The sequence below is a fragment of the Myotis yumanensis genome, unplaced genomic scaffold (genome assembly GCF_028538775.1).
Source record: "Myotis yumanensis isolate MYYU_CA2020_CCGP unplaced genomic scaffold, mMyoYum1.0.hap1 SCAF_12, whole genome shotgun sequence".
In the NCBI taxonomy this organism is placed as follows: domain Eukaryota; kingdom Metazoa; phylum Chordata; class Mammalia; order Chiroptera; family Vespertilionidae; genus Myotis; species Myotis yumanensis.
Genome location: NW_027223763.1, coordinates 46,132,685 through 46,150,718, shown reverse-complemented (window position 1 = coordinate 46,150,718; position 18,034 = coordinate 46,132,685).

Sequence of the window (18,034 nt, the reverse complement as noted above, 5' to 3'; positions counted from 1 at the left end):
CCCAATCCCACAGCGAGGCCATCTCGCCTTAGGAGCCAAGCATCTGCCTTCTATTTCCCAAGCAGTTTGCTCTGCTCTGCTAAGAGCTCCGCCCGCTTCTGGGAAATGACAGGAGCCACATAAAAATGTGCGCCGTGCTGGGAGGGTGGGCCAGATGAGTTCCCCGCATCTCTAATTTCTCTAATTACCGCTTGGGGGATATGATGTACACTGAGTTTCGTTCCTAGAAGCTGCACCACAAAAGTGTTTTAAAAACCCCTTAAAGATTACTCTATTACCTTGTTTTCCCTGAAGTAATAAGCACACAGTTTCTAGCAGTTACAGGTTTGTGAGTTCCATCCAGAAACGACACCACAGCCAAATGTAATTAAAATGAAGAAACTGTGTTTTGTTTTTTCCCTTGCTCCCACTCTATATTTCTTCCCTTATGAAACAGCTGGTAGGCCAGTACATTTTTTTTCTTTTATCTCATGTTCAAGCTGGGAAACATTACACCTTGTAAATGTAATCTTTTTCTAAATAAGTACTTCTCTGTGTTCATTCTTTCAATAATTTACTGAGCAGTTACTTTTTTGGGGGGGGGGGTTCTTAGACAATAGGAAACAAGATGTGGTTTTTGCCCTTGTGCAGCCCATGAAGGAAGGCAGACACAAATGGAGAATTCGAACATGATGTGGAGAAGTGTCCACTTCAGTGATGGCGAACCTTTTGAGCTCGGCGTGTCAGCATTTTGAAAAACCCTAACTTAACTCTGGTGCCGTGTCACATATAGAAATTTTTTGATATTTGCAACCATAGTAAAACAAAGACTTATATTTTTGAAATTTATTTTATACATTTAAATGCCATTTAACAAAGAAAAATCAACCAAAAAAATGAGTTCGCGTGTCACCTCTGACATGCGTGTCATAGGGTCGCCATCACTGGTCTACATTGTGTTGGGTAAACACAGCTGCCAGACTTGCTACATCTACAGCGAGGGATGTTAGAGGAGCCTTTCCAGACGAAATACATTTAATCTGGGTCCGGGGTGGGGGTTCTGGGGAGGAGTAGACCTTCCAGGCCAGGCAAACATTGGTACAAAGGTATCAAAGACCTCCCTTGGGGTCCATCTAAAGAAAGTTCACTGATAATTAGCTAATGGGGAAATGATGCTACCCATTGAAACACCTACTTGGGGGTGAAATGTCTTTCCCTTGGCTTTTTGCTCCCTCAGTCAGCTGGCTTCTCTCAGAACAAAGGACTTACTACCTTGATGATATGTTGTGAAATTCACATTCGTAAGTGTTGCTGTTTGGAATGTGTTCATATAGTTTGCCTGGGCAAATATAGTTTATGCTGACTGTCCTGGTATAATTGGTAACGGTGGCTTCTTTCATTCTCAAATTTCTCTAAGTTTGAACAATAAACAATATGGCTACTTTGTCTATTGGAGAAAAGTAACCTATAAAATATTTATCTGACCAAGAAAATATGACTTTCTCTTGGTAAGCCCCATCATTGTACTTCATAGAACAAGAATGACCTCATCACCTCTGAGGATAAAACACTTTTTTAAAAAAAAAATAGGTTACTTATAAAAATGGGATAGACTGAATGCCAAAATCTTTCCCAAGTACACAACTTTATGATCAGAGTGTTTCTGTCCCAATTCTTTTGAGCTAAAAAATAAACCAAACAAATAATTCTTGCCTCTTCTACCTTGTGCCATTTCTCACAGGCCAACAGACTATCCAGTATTTCTAGGAAATGCAATAGCAGGTTACCCATGGGGGGGGAAATGTCTTTTGTATTTATTTTCTCAATGGCTTTTGAACCACACAAAATGACTTCTATTTGTAGTTAAGTCAAATCTAATTCTTCCTCCCTCCATTTAGAAAGCTGGATGGATTATATTGAGAATTAAAGACCAAATCTCACAGAAAATCAGTCCTCATCTTTGCCCTGTCCCTACAGGGATTAGAGAGTTTGATTCTAAAATTTGGCTCAACAATTCATAAACACTTAGTGTGCCAGGGCTGCGCTAAGATATGGGAAATAAAATGAAAAATAAGCTACTCCACTTATTCTTAAATCAATCAGGAAAGGCTATGTTTTGCTGCATAGCAAGCAACCCTAAAATCTCAGACAATGAAGATTTATTTCTCAGTCAGATTCCATGTCAATTATAAGTCAGGTAGAAATGCTACTCTGCACACTTTTTATCCTGGGACCTAGGCTAAAGAAGCAGCATGAAAAGGAATACTGTCAGTTTCTATGCGACAGGGAAAAGAGAATGTGGTGAAACACACATTAGCTCTTAACGCTTTCACCAGGAAGTGATATCATCCACTCACATTTCATTGGCCAAAGTCATGTCGCTACAAGGAGAATGACAATCTTACCATATGTTTCAAAGAAGAGAGAGATGAAATAACTGTGAGCAGAGTTAATGACTATGATAGCCAACACAGAGATTACTTTATCGAAAGGAAGACAAATAACTCAGTCACACTGTCGTAAGTTCACTAAGAGGCTTGTTGTATAAGAAGATGCTTGAGACCGGCATTTTATGATTATACAATCATAAAATTCTCTCTGGTGGAAACACTTATGATAAAATTCTTTGGTATTTAATGAATCAGTGGCAGGTAAGGACTTTATTCTGAATGTACATGCATTATAGTCAATACTAACACTAAAAATAATAGAATTTCAAGTATGTAAGGAACATTAGACATCATTTGAATCCCTTTGGCATGGGACTTAAGAGTTCTAGCATCATTGTGAACAAAAGTGTGGATTTCTTCATCACCCTGCCTGATACAAATATGGATGAATGCAGGTTTAAAAGTTTTAATGAATGTGGCCAAGCTTAATGAAAAGAATTAGACGTTTTTTAGATTCCAGTCTAAGTATTCATGGGATCATATGTGTAACATATGCATAGGTTTGGATGGAACTTAAAGCCCAGATCTTCCCAAAATAGGGAGCCTGGTCTGTAATGTCCCCTGAGGCTAGAACACCCAAACAGCTGTCACTATTAGAGCAGGCAAGTAAACTACCTCCTGAGGATTTGCAGCCCCAAACATCCAGGTACTCCAAAACGATTACAAACCATTACCTTTTTAAAAAATATATATATTTTATTGATTTTTTTACAGAGAGGAAGGGAAAGAGACAGAGAGTTAGAAACATCGATGAGAGAGAAACATCGATCAGCTGCCTTCTGCACGCCTCCCATTGGGGATGTGCCTACAACCAAGGTACATGTCCTTGACCGGAATCGAACCTGGGACCTTTCAGTCCACAGGCCAACGCTCCATCCACTGAGCCAAACCGGTCAGGGCCCATTACCTTTTTTTTTCTTTTTTTAATTAAAGTCTCCCAAACTGCTAGTGCTCATGGGTTCATGGCAAAGGAAAGCAAACTCTGTCCAGAGGAATGCACTTTATCACAATCCTTAGAAAACTCCCAGAAATATCTTTTCCAAAGAAAACACACACAAGCACAAAACATGTTTGAGCACACCACGTAATAACACTCTACAAACACAAATAACAGCAAAAACCTCAATAAAAGAGCCTCAAAAATCTCAGACATTAGCATTATCAGACAGAGAACTTAAATAAGTCTGACTACTATGTTTACATTATAAAAGACAAAATTAAAGATACTAGTATATATATGTAGGGGACAAGTAATTATGAAAAATATAACCAAGCAGAGATATAGTTTTTAACCCACTGACATTCTAGAAATAAAAATATATAATTGAAACTTAAAAACTCGGCAGGTTTGCCGTACCGGTTTAGTTCAGTGGATGGAGTGTCATTGGCCTGTGGACTGAAGGATCCCGAGGTCGATTCTGGACAGGGGCATGTACCTCGGTTGCAGGCTCCTCCCTGGCCCAGGCCCTGATCAAGGCGCATGCAGGAGGCAACCAATCGATGTGTTTCTCCTACATCGATGTTTCTCTCTGTCTTTCCCTCTCTCTTCCACTCTCTCTAAAAAAACAAAAATAAAATAAAAACTCAGCAGGTTTAACAACAAATTATTTAGCTGAGGAATGAAATATAAGCTAGAATATAAGTCTCAAAAAATTATCCACAACACAGCATAAAATAAATATAAAATGAAAAAGTGAAAGAGTGCTTAAAAGACTTCACGAAAACAATAAGAAGTTTTAACATATATATTCTTAATTAGATTTCATAGAGGAAAGGAAAAAGAGAATCTGGTAGTGACAATATTTAAAGGTATAACAAAAGGATACATTCTACAATTGATTCAGTGCCCAATCCACAGATTTTTTTTCCCAAGAGGTTGAATGAACCCAAATAGGATAAAAATAAATAAATCTACACAAAGACAGAGCATAAAAAAGAAAACAACAAATGTAAGATACTAAAGATAAAGAGAAAAATCTGAAACCAGCCAGATAAAAATTATATATTACCCTCTATGAGTAACAGACTGAGAGCTAACATCTCAGCAATGAAGATGAAAGTTTGAATATACTGGAGTGATATCTTTAAGGTGTTGAGAAATAATGTCTAACCTACAATTCTATAACCATCCACAAAATTTTTCAGTAGTGAGGGTGAAATTGAAAGAAACAAGAAATTGAAAAGGAAAAAGAATTGAAAAAGTGTGCCATTACCAGATTTTTCTCTATTGGACATTTTAAAGGATGTTCATTACATTTAAAAAAAAATCTAAAAAGGGAAGTCTGAGATGCAAGAAGGGAGGGAGAGAAAATAGAGTAATAATATGTGAGAAACCTAAACAAATATTGACTATAAATGACATTTCAGTTGGGGGATGGTGGTAGTTAATAAAGTCTAAGAACTGTATTCTGAGGGAGATGGTAAAAGTGTTGGTAAAATATAGATTTAGTAACTTAATTAAATATGTATGTTGTAATCTGTAGGTTAATCATTAAATGAGCATAAACACAGTATATAGCTTTCAAACAAGTACAGAGACAAAAGGAATAAGAAAGTTTTTAAATTGCTTAATGCAAAAGAAAACAGGATTGCAGAAAAAAGAAACACATAAGACAACACAAATTATAATAGATAACAAATCCAAAATATGTATAATTACATGAATTATACAAGAACCAAGTGCTCGAGTTAAAAAATAGAGTGCTCTATCTCTATCTAATGTAATAATTATTACATTAATTATACAAGAACCAAGTTCTGTAATTAAAAGATAAAGATTACCATACTGGATTATTAAAAAAATGTCCAAGCACACATTATTTATGAAACATGCCTAAAATATAAGGATACAGAAAAGTTAGAAAGTTAAAGGATAGAATAATCATATCAGGCTAACAGAATTCAGAAGGAAAGGGTGTAAATATATTAGTATCAGACAAAGGGAACTTTAAGGCAAAAATAATTATTTTAATCATTTTGTAATAATAATTTCATTTACAAAGAGTATGTAACATTTGTAAATTTATGTGTACATATGAATATAGCCTCAGAATATATAATGTAAAAAGCAAAAGAATTCCAAGGAGATATAAGCAAACCTACAATCATGTTAGGAGATAACACATCTCTATCAGAAATTAACATGGAGGGGGAAAAAAGAAGCAAAGCTCTAAGTATATAGAAAATTTGAACAACATAATTAAATTGGCTTAATGTATACTCATAGAATACTAGAGGCCTAATGCACGAAATTCGTGTAAGGGGCTCAGTCCTCGCAGTCCCAGCTGCCTCATGGCCCCGCCCCCCACCCACTGGTCATTCCAGAAGGTTGTTCCGGAAGGTCATTCCACAATCAGGTCTAATTAGCATATTAGCTCTTTATTATATAGGGTTGTTATCAAGATTTGCAGAATACACTTATTGTAAGCAAACATAAAACAACCACAAAATTGGCCATATCCTGGGCAACTCTATAAATTTCAAAGAATTTAAACTATGTTCTCTGACCACAATGCAATAAAGCTAGAAGTCAATAACAAAACGGTACCTAGAAAGTTTCCTACATATTTGAAAATTAAGAAATACCCTTCTCAATAGCCCAAGGGTCAAAGCAGAGGTCATAACAGAAGTTAGAAACATTTCCAGCTTCACTATAACAAAATAGTTTCAAACCATATAGGATGCAATTCCAACAGCACTTATAAATTTATAGCTTCGACTGCTTGTATTAGAGAGAAAGGTTAAAAATTTATGAGCAGAGCATCCATCTCAAGATGTTAGGAAAAAAGAACCATAAACACACACACACACACACAAGAAGAAAAAATAATAAAGAGCGGAATTTAATGAAATAGAATCAAGCATAAACTAGAGAGGATTAACAAAACCAAATATTGGTTTGTTGAAAAGCTAATATAATTGACAAACCTCTGGCAAGACCAATCTGGAAAAAAATAAGAAAGGAAAGAAAGAAAGAAGGCGCAAATAACCAATGTCAGGAGTAAAAACGGCTTCCTCTGTAGGTGCTGCAGATATTAAAAAGATAAGTTATTCTGAACAACTTTACGTGAATAATTTAGAAATGTTTAATGAAATTCATAGAAATCTATAATTTACTAAAACTGCCTTTGACCTGAGAGACAAGCTTAGACTAAGAGACTATTTCTCAAAACCAGTTTTAAATTCCCTGGGAAGGGAATTTAATTGGAGTCTCTTTAGTCCAGTGACCATACCAGATACAATCAATTAAAGTCAGAGTGTTGGATTAAATTGCAAAGCACATCTGCCAGTGGTCATTACTGAGGGGAGAGAGAGAGAGCAGAGTTCTCAGGAAAATGGGGTCATTGCTGGGGGCAGACACTCCAAAAGGAACGTACAAGTGTACAGCACTTAATATATAGAATCAATTTTTACTTCTATATTTGATTCCCATCACTAGACTTCTCTACAGCAGTTCTTAGCAGCACGCCTGGAATATGGTGGTTGTTATTCCATGTTTATTGAAAAAAGTGTTTAATGAATAAATTTAATCTCCTTGATATTTCAAGCTTTTAATGCTAAAATGGGAATAACAATACTTTATGCCTGAAGGCATGAACTTGGACATAATAATACTGACGTTCTCTTTTTAGATCTATGATTACACATGAGACTTTAAAAGTATATTTTTATATATTTTAAGAACAAAAACTTATTATGTATATTATTTTATATATATTTCTAAGAAAAAAACTTATTTCATTAAACCTTTATTTTAAATATTTATTTTTAATGTTTTTCTAGCTTTATTAAGGTAAACTTAAAAAACTGTATTTAGCTAGGGTGTACAATATGATTTAATATATGTATACATTGTGAAATGATTACCATAGCCATTAAGTAACATATCTATCACCTCACATAGTTTGTGTGTGTGTGTGTGTGTGTGTGTGTGTTAAAAACATTTAAGATCTCTCTTAAAAACTTTCAATCATACAATGTAGTGTTGTTAACTATAGTCACCATGCTGTACACGAAATGCCCAGAACGGACTCCTCATATAACTGAAAGTTTGTACCCTTTGGCCAACATTAAAAACACACACATTTTACTGGGCACGGATGTCTTCAAGCTTGACCAGCCTGCGCTGCACTATCATTTCCTGAGCTGTTGAGAGTGACCCCTGCTGGCCTCTGTCTCTGATCTCTCACTCCTCGTTCCTCGGACACAGACTTTAGGATATGCTCCCTCTTTCTGGGAGGGCTGACCTTTCTAGAAGATCAATGTCTGTTTCCTTTGTGGACATTCTCTCTGTTCCCTCGCCCCTTTTTACTACTTTCTGGAAAGATCTAATTCCCCAATTGCAATAGAGTTCATGGACGTCAAATAAATTCTCTCCAACATTATACTTCCATAACCCAAGCCTGATCATGTTATTTTCCTTTATAAAATGCTTTGAAATATGTACGTGAATTTTACTCCATAGACCTGGTGTTCAAAAATTATCACTTTTTAAAAATATATGTTTCTACTGATTTCAGGGAGAGAGAGATAGAAACATCAATGAGAAAGAATCATTGATTGGCTGCCTCCTGCATGCCATCTACTGGGAATTGTGCCTGCAAGCTGGGCATGTGCCCTGACCAGGAATTGAACAGTGACCTTCTGGTTCATGGGTGGATGCTCAACCACTGGGCCACACCAGCTGGGTGAAAAGTATCACATTTTTGAAAATCCAATTAAATCTAACTCTAAGCCCTTCTTCTTATGGCTGACTAGAAATTCAATCACAGTGCTTAATGGAGTCCCTTCCCGTTCCCTAATCCAAGGAACCAGAAAGTTTACACAGTGCTCAGAAAAATGGCAGGTGGCCTCTAAGATGTATTCAGTCATGGCTGCCACTGATATCCTCATTTTCCAAACCTACGTGGTTCTTGAAGTACAGGCAGCTCTCCAGCTATTGTATCAACTGAGCTAGTGAGGTATTTGCTTAGGAGGGAGCAGCGCGGCCGGGTCTGACTTCTCTGAGGCTCCTCTCTGAGTGCTTGGATCCAGGTCACCAGGTTTGTGTCTCTGACTCTTTGGTGACCTGCCAATATCTACTCCCTTCCCAGCCAGAGGGGATCTCTCTCTTCCTCTCCCCACCCCCTCTCTGTCAGGCACTCTCCTCTCCCCCCTCCCACTCAGGATGCTGAGCACAATCTCCTGCAAGACATGAGTCTTTGAACAGAAAAGAATGTTGTTTTTCCAACAGCATCTCATTTGAGCCCTGCCAATGCCCCAGGGCAAGGCCAGAGAAGAGCCCAGGCACCTACTTGAAAGAAGAGTGGTGAGGGCGGGGTAGTTAGTTATAAATGGAAAATGCAAATGAATAATCACAGAAGTCCTCCTGCCACACCCTCAAGTCCTCTTTTTTTTTTCCTTATAAAATAGATTTCAAAATCCTTAGCTGGATCTCTAAAGCCTCCCCTCTCTGGACTGTTTTTTTAGTCTCTTTCTTTCTCTGTATCTCTCAAGCCTCGCAGGACTACTGATAATCCCATCACGCTGCTCCAAATCATTTTCAAGTTTAAGTGACTGTGTTCGAGCTTCTCTCTCTGGGCTCATCGCTCCCTATGAAACACCTATTCTCTCACCTGTAAAGATTCAACTCAAGGACTATCCCCTCCGGAGACTTGTCCTGACTTCCCACATAGGAGTGACCACTCTCTTCTATAGACCCCACAATTCCCTGTAAGGTTTTATTACATTTTTTCATATAGATGACTGTCTTGCTCTACTACCGTAACAATCTTGAAAAGAACGATCATGTCTTTTCATTTCTCCATCCCAATATCTGGCCTGTGTTTGGCTTTTGGATAGTGCCCCCATAAATAACACAAATAAAGAACAACAAAAAAAAAATGAAAAAAAAATAGAACCCCCATGGTTGCACCTACAATGTAGTCCTTGACCTCTGAGGTGCTGTGTGTCTATGTGTGTGTTGTGTCTCCACCTTCAGTGTGGGGTGATTTTGTATGTAGGAGGCACATCCTTCCAACAATATTTATGCCAGGGCAGCATTTTTCCCAGTACATTGTGCCTTAAAATACTTTACATTTGTGATCTGGGTTCCTAGCCATCAATTCCCGAGACACTATTGGAGATTTCACCAATAGAAGTCCCAAACCTGCAAACCAGTCAGTGAAATACGTCAGCCATGTTTTAGTTGCTCCGCAAGCTATTTGTATTACTTTTTCTTAAACTGGGTTTGAATGCTCTTGACATAGTTATGTCTACTGCTCAGCTCTTAAATCTGTGTTCCCTAACCTAGGCCAGCTCTTCGTACAAGCCAGTCAGTCTCTAAATCCTACCCACACTCTAGCCAAGAGTTAGTTTAGTGGGCGGCTGGCTGGTTTAATGTGGTGGGTGCTTTGTCACTACAGTAAAAGTGTATTAAGATGGAAAGTGGTGCCAGGAGTAGAGTGAGATATGAAGGGACAAGACTTGAGAGAAGAAATAAGGAAGCAATAGAACCTGTCAGTTCTGCCTCCACTTTGTAGCCAACTCGCTTTCGTTCCAGCACAGGTGTGCTTCCTGCTGCTGTGCTACCTGTCCTAATGTGAATTTGCCCAGTCCTGTGAGAGTCATCTCAGCTTCCATTCCATTTGGGTAGCATTTAGCCACCTACATGCAGTGTTTTAATAAATGCAATTCTGTTTAACAAGTAACTCTTTTGAGTGTATGCTGTGTTGGGCTACATCCTAGAGCTTCAGGGATGATATGGACAGTGTCCATACCCTTGGGGAACACACAGTATAGTGGAGAAGACAGACATGTGGACAGATCACTATCACTGATAAGCTACAACTATGCAGGGGGTGACGTGCAGATTTAGAGGAGACGCCCTTAGCCCAATCCGGAGATTCAGGGTAGACTTTCCAGAGGAGGCACTCTTTGTGCCAAGAAAGGAAAGGCAGACAGGGTCCATCGGGATGGGGGGTGGCGTGGGGGGGGGGGTGGCCTAGGAGAAAAGGCAAAAGAGTAGATTATAAAGGTATAACATACCAAGAATTTAAACTTTAAGCTAATGTCAACGGGGATCCCTAGCAGCTTTCTGAAGTAGGGATATGAAGTTAATTAAATCTGAAATTAAGAAGTTCGTCTGTTTCTCTAAATAGATACCCTACTTATACTGTGCTGAGGTATTTTAATAAATGCATGATGAATTGTCTGTGAGCACCTGCCTGTCACGCTGTGCAAATGGACCTGCACATGGGCTTTTAGGAAATTCTAGATGTTCCTTTTCTTCCGTTACTTTATCTGCTTGCTTTCTCCAGACACTGAGATAGAGCCACTTGGCCAAAAACAGTCAAAGCTTCCAGATGGAAAATAAAACCTAAGACCTTCAAGTTGCAAGCTGGCAAGTCAATTAGTATTATGGAATCGACCAGACCCTACCTGAAATTTGTCCTACCTAGTCCTTGTTATACATTCGTTCTCATGCCAATTCAGCTTCAAGTTTATAAAAACACTTAAGGTCTGTAATTGTGTGTTTTTGTCACTATAGTAAAAGTACCTTCATTGACTTTTTATCGAAAGCCAGTTCTTACAAATTGATTCTGCGTCTGGGTTTTCCATGCAGGTGTACACGAATGGTTAACAAATAGGATCTCCGCAAAGAGGGATTACAGGCTAATTTATGAGAATGTCCCATTTTAGCTTCCCTCCAAGCTGTGGTTTTTACCTCCATTGCTCATATTCCTGAGTTTGCTGACATCCTGGCTTTCACAAAACCAAGAATTTAAGCAGCTAAATATGGCTTAAGAGAGAATTTCCCACTAGGCTACTTTCCACAACTCTGAAATAAATCAGTGTGAGCATGTGTGTTTGTAGGCCAGGATCTTTCTCTGTGATTGGATACTGGGAGAAGGGACCTCATTTTATCTGTCTCCTAACTCCCCAGAGGGGCAAAGCATGTGATTGGTCGCTTGTGTGGTTACTGCCTGAGGCTCTTTGCAAACATTTTTAATATTCTCTGGGTGCAAAAATGTGAGTAGACTTTAACTGGGAGCTTAGCAAAGTTTGTCCTCTTAAGTTTTCCTACCCTTCCCTTCCGCCCTCATAGGCATCATCTTTTGCTCCCTGGTTGCCCTAAACTCCTATTTCTGTCCTGAGCAACTTTGAGCACCCACTGCAGGTGTCCCCTCCTTTTTCTCTCCCAGTTCCAACGGAGGAAAATGTATTCCCTCTAACCTATTCATGGTTAGAGGTGTTTTATATTATTCCTTCTAGAGATATTTGCATTTTTACCAGGACTGGATGGCCCTTGTGCAAATACATAATTTGCAAAGATGGTGGCAAACTGTTTTATATTCTGAAGCAATCTATTTTCATTCCTTCCTTTGGCAAATAAATAGCTACAGTATTAAGTTACAACCATGACAAAGGCACTTTGCTGAGGCTGAAGGATACACAGATGGAACAGACATCGCTGATTTCTAGGTGATTTTGAGAGGCTGTTTATTAACGCTGGGGACAGTGAAACAAAGGAAGGGCTTAGGGTAGAAGCAGCAACAGGAGAGAGCCTGCGCCGTCCTGCTCTTAGCTCCCTGGGAGGTGAGAGCCACAGGGATAGAAATGAGATTCGTCAGGGGCTGCTGTTAGCTCACCGGGAAGTCAGAGAAAAAGGGGGCCTTGAAGGCAGGACCAGGGGGTACGCCCAGGTTGAGCTGCTGCTGCTCACCACTCCCCTGGTTGCAAGTCTCATGGGGACCCTTAGAGCTTAGGAAGAACTACAAAGTTCCTGCTGGGGAAAGGGCATGGGAGTGCTCTAGAGCGGAGCCCACACCAGGTCTTTATCCTGAGGACTTTTTATCCTTTTTTTTTCCCTGTGGGTGTGAATCTTAGGGGAGGGTTTCAGTAGAATATTCATCAGCTTTCCAAGTGCCTTTTTAATATGCTGATGCATCGAAATGAACACATAGGGGGGCTTGGACTCTTCTTTGGTCTGCTTTACTGTTTTACTTTTATCTTGGAACTGTCTGGCTCTAATCATTTTTTTTGTTTTGGGGTTTTTTAAAATATATTTCTTTTATTGATTTCAGAGAGGAAGGGAGAGGGAGAGATAGAAACATCAATGATGAGAGAGAATCATCGATTGGCTGCCTCCTGCACACGCCCCACTGGGGCTCGAACCCACAACCCAGGCTCGAATCGAACCCGGGACCCTTCAGTCCGCAGGCCGACGCTCTATCCACTGAGCCAATCTGACTAGGGTTCTAATTGGGTTTTGTTTGTTTGTTTTTTTGTTATTTGTTCCCCTGACTTCATCGGTCCTTGGGTGTAGCTAACACAAATGGCATTAATTGGGTCTTAGTTCTCTATTTCCCAGACCAGAGTGATTTAAGCTCTGTATTCTGTGGTCAGGGAGGGGAGGTATAAACCATTTCTCTCAAGTGTCCTTGGTTAGGGGAGATAAGGTCTTGCCATTCGCCAGCTGGCTGTACGTTGTTCCAATTGTTTGGCCTTGTTTAATTTTCTTGCTTCACTCTCCCCATTCTATTTGCCCAGGAATTTTCCTAGCTTCTTACGGTCTTGCCTCAAGAGGACCTATAAATATTAAAAAGCAATCAATTTGGCTTGTGTATTTGTTTTTGAAAACTAGACTGATGGGTGAATAGTACTGTTTATCTCATTTAGTTGTATCGCTGTATGTCCTACATGCAGAGCAGAACCAAAATCTAGAGAGCTCAGTAATGTTATAACCCAAGCCCTTCACATTCTACGTAGCATTTCCATTGATTGGCTTGTAAAACTGAGGATTCTGTTCTTTAAGCCTCTGAGGAAAAGAAGTTCACAGTGCTGTTTTGATGGAGTTGTAATGTCCAGTTGTGTGGATCGGGCAGTGCACAAATATGGCCTGTGCCTGCAGAGTTGTGTCAACTAAGGGGATGCTGACCTCTAATTTACACAAAGGCTGGACATGGGTTGCCAGTGGCCGTGAGTGTCAGCAGCTGGCCAGGGGTTGGCAAGCACCTGGAGTCTTATAATTGATAAGGAAATCATTCTTCTCACTCTCTCCTGTCTTCATTATTTGCTCATTTTTTTAGCCTCTTTTCTTATCTATTTCCCCTTCTCTTACCCACAATTCTCTCTTTCTTCCTGTTATGGGTTGAGTTGTATCTCCCATCCCCCTCGCCACAAATATATATATTGGAGTCTTCACCCTCCATATCTCATAATGTGACCTTATTTGGAGATAGGGTCTTTCAGAGGTAATTACATCAAAATTAGGTCATTAGGATGGGCCTAATCCAATAAGCCTGGTGTCCTTATAAAAGCAGAAATTTGAACACAGGAAAGATGATGTGAAGACACAAAAAGAATAGCACCTACAAGCCAAGGAATGCCCGAGGCTACCAGAACCAGGAGAGAAGCACAGGGCAGATCCTTCCCTCGCAGCCTTCAAAAGGCGCCAACCCTGCGGACACGCTGATGACAGACTTCGAGCAACCAGAACCGTGAGACAGTTAGTTCCTGTTGTTTAAGCCACCAAATTCGTGGTACTTTGTTTTGGCAGCTCTAGGCAACTCTCATACCTCACTCTATCCCCCACTTCCCAAGCTCTCAATTTCTCTCATTTCATGCCTTTTTAAAAACTTCCTTTCTTTGACCATTCTTGTCCCCAAAAAACTATCTTTATTTCACTTCTCTGCTTTGGTTGCACTGGCTGGTCAAACAGGTGGTCAGTGTGGCTACTGAAATAAGCCAGACCCCAAGGAGTCTCCAAAGAAGAGAAAAGTCTGTTTAGAGGGCCCTATATTACTCACTGTGTTTTTTAAAAAAAATCTTATACTTCAGGCATTACCAGAGCCTGCATGTCTGCTCTATTTCTACAACTTTGTCTCCATGTCTTAGCTGGTGTGCCACCAAAGTTACACCTGGACAAGCACCTTCTAAATAAAGAACTCGGTGCATACAGAACATTGCTTTCATCCAACAGAACTGAATTCTGTACACGACACATAATCATCAAATATTGGCCATTGTCCATGATAATCCAGCATCTCCATGCTGTTTAGCTTTCTGCCCACTTAACAATTAAATAGACTTTTCCACAATAACGGGAATTGATTTTTGTCTCGGCAGCCGTAATTGTGATGCAATTGCTTTGATGTAGAAAACTGTCAAGAACACAGATGAAAGAAATCCAAAGCAACGTATCAGGCAACCTAGGAAGCAGACTTTCCAAGAAGTCTGATGTACTGACTTACCAATCTTAGATCTTAAAAGCTGAATCCCCAGCTGGGATTAAACTGCACTACTCCAATGACCCAGATGATAAACTTAACCTTGGGTGTTTGTGGTGGGGTTGTTTTTTTTGGGGGGGTGGGGGGGAGGAGGGAGATAGAGGGAGAAACAGGGCAAGAGGAAAGAACATCAGTGGGCTGTTTTCTCTGAAAATTATGTATAGTGTCCTGACACCCTGCAATTTATTCAGTCTTCATTCTGAAGGTCATTTATGCTCAATTGACAAAGGTTTTGTAGGAATTTTAAACATTTCCGACCAGGTTCCTCCTACACACAACACTATGGCATATGCAGTGTATAGATTTACTGTCTGTCACCTCAGAGCTTCTCGCCAAGTGCCATCCATTTGATAACATTGCTGTCATACATGTTCCAGGAAATTATTTCTAATGAGTCCTGGCAGTGAGGGTTCATATCATTATCGCTGGGATGTGAACTCTTTTTAAATGCACTCCTGTGCTACCTTTGTGAATTCTACTCACCAAGCCTGCCTCAACTATTGAACAGACTGTGTGTAATTGTAAGTTGGGCTCTGATGCTTACCTCCCACTGAACACCAGGGGGGAAGCAGGGACTTCAGAATCAGGCAGACCTGGGCTCTGGCTCAGAGTCTCCTAGTTACTTGAGCTCTCTGAGCCCCAACTTTCTCTTCTAACTGAGGAGGATGAGGAATGCTGTACGGAATTACACTGCTTTCTAATGTGGGCTGATCAAGGCAAGGGAAAGACCGTCCCAGGGCGTCTGTGGGTCCTTTGTTCTGCTGTAGAAATCAGTGGCTCTTTTGTTTGCCTTTTTTTTTTTTTAAATGTTTAGTGGTTCTAAAAGTGTTGTTCCCAGACCAGTGGTATCAACATTCACCTGGGAAAGTATAAGAAATGCAACTTCTCACCCGCATCTACAGATTCAAAAATCCATGATGACAAAGGGCAGAGTAGTGGTTATTGGAAAGTGGTTAAATTTTTTTCTGATTTATTGAACTGAAGGTCATAGTCAGTGCACTGTTAAGCAGTAGTAGTAATAACAATTACTTCATTGATCCTAATGTGTTAGCCTTTCTACCTATTTCTAGGCTAAATTTAGTAATATTTTGCTTAGGACTTTTGCATCTGCATTAGCAAAGGATATGGCCTATAGTTTTCCTTCCTTGCTGTCTTTGTGAAGTTTTAGGAAGGGGATTACCTTAGCTCATAAAATGTGAATTGTGTAGACATGTATGTTAATACCATACCCTTTCTATATCCTCAACATATAGACTGTATTTCTGAGCTTCTCTTGCAGTGATAATGGCCAATAAAAACAGGAGTAAAAAAAAGACGTGCACTTATAGTCTAAGTCAGCTGAGAGTGGCTGTGCCTTCTCCATGTTTTCACTTGGCAGCCACTCACGTCCTAGATGGTGTAATTACAAGGTGGAGGAGGACCATCACCCAGCATTAATTACCCCTGCTACTAGAGAGCATGTTCCTTCTTTTTATATTCTCTGGAAGAACTTGTGTAAAATTTAAATTACTTTTTTTTTAGATTTGTGGTAGAACTCACTAGTGGTTTTATTTGGAGGAAAATTCATGACTCCTGATTCAGTTCATTAATGGTTGGAAAACTGTTCAGGTTTTATACTTGTTAAGTCAGGATAAATTATATTTTAAAAGATTTGATTTTAATAAGATTTTCCAATTTATTCTAAGTATTTACAATACCCCCTTATTACATTTTAAACTGTCAGAAACATCTGCAGAATATCGATCTTTTTATTTTTGATACTTATTATTTGCATCTTCTTTTTTTTCCTTTGATCAATGTTGCCTGGAGTTTCTCATCTTTACAAAAACAACTTTTGACTTTGTGAATTATCTTTTGTGTGTGTTTTCTGTTAAGTTACTTTCTTTATATATTTTTTTCAATTGATTTCAAAAAAAGAGGGAGAGGGAGAAAGAGGGAGGGGGAGAGAGGGGGAGAGAGAGAGAGAGAGAGAGAGAGAGAGAGAGAGAGAGAGAGAGAAACATCAATGATAAGAGAGAATCATTGATTGGCTGCCTCCTGCACACCCCACACTGGGGATCGAGCCTGCAACCTGGGCATGTGCCCTGACTGGGAATTGAACCGTGACCTCCTGGTTCATACGTCGACTCTCAACCACTGAGCACACCAGCCGGGCTGTTAAGTTACTTCCTGATCTATCTTTATTTCTTTCCTTTCTCTGAGTTTTTGGCTTTTATTCTGACTTGATATAAATGCTTAACTCCTTCATTTGAAGCCTTAATTGTTTTCTAATATAAGCATTTACAGTTATAAAATTCTAAACACTGCTGCTATGCCTGTTCCCCTGCAGATAGGAAAATAGGTAATAGTCATTGTCATTGTTCAATTAAAAATGCTTCTAAATTTTTGTTCATGATTTGTTCTCTGACCTATAGATTATTTGGATGTAGAGCTCTTAATGTCTAAATTAATAAGGCTTTTAAAATTATCTTTGTGCTATGGATTTCTAAATCAACTGCAATGTGTCATAGACCATGGCGTATATCATTTCACCCATAAAATTTGCCTTGATGTCCAGAATATGGTAGTTAAAAAAGTTCACGTGTATTTTAAAAGAAAGTATATTTTGCATGATTGATTATAGTGTTCCATATAAGTTTAATAAATCATTTTTTAGCCACCTTGTCCTGGCCAGAGTGGCTCAGTTGGTTGGAGTGTTGTCCTATATACCAAAAGCTTGTGGGCTGGATCCCCAGTCGGGGCACATACGGGAAGCAATTGATAGATGTTTCTATCTTTCTCTTTCTCTCTCCCTTCACCTCTCTCTAAAGTCAATAAGAATATCCTCAGATGAGGATTTTAAAAAATGTTAACTATCTTGTTTAAATCTTTTGTCATCACAGAATTTTGTCATCACAGAATTTTTATCTGCTTTTCTTATCAGTTCATAAGAGAGAAGTGTTCAAAATCTGCCCACTATGACTATTAATTTGTTATTTCTTCTTGTAATTCTGCCAACTTTTGCTTTGTATATTTTGAAGATAAATTATTACATAAGCACACATTTAAAACAGCGTAGAATATCTTCCTGATGACTTGAACCAGCTATCTTTATAAAGGAACTTACTCATCTCTAGCTATATATTTTGGCTTAAAATTTGTTTAATATAGAAGAAGTCAAATCAACTGTACTTCTGTTACTATTTACATATTTTTTAACTTCCAACTTTCCTGTTTCTGATATTTCAGGTATGTATTATGTAAATGGCATATAGTTACATCTTACAGCTACTCTTTTCATTTTCTACCCAGCCTATAATCTTTGTCTATTATAAACTGGAGGATTTGGTCCACTTA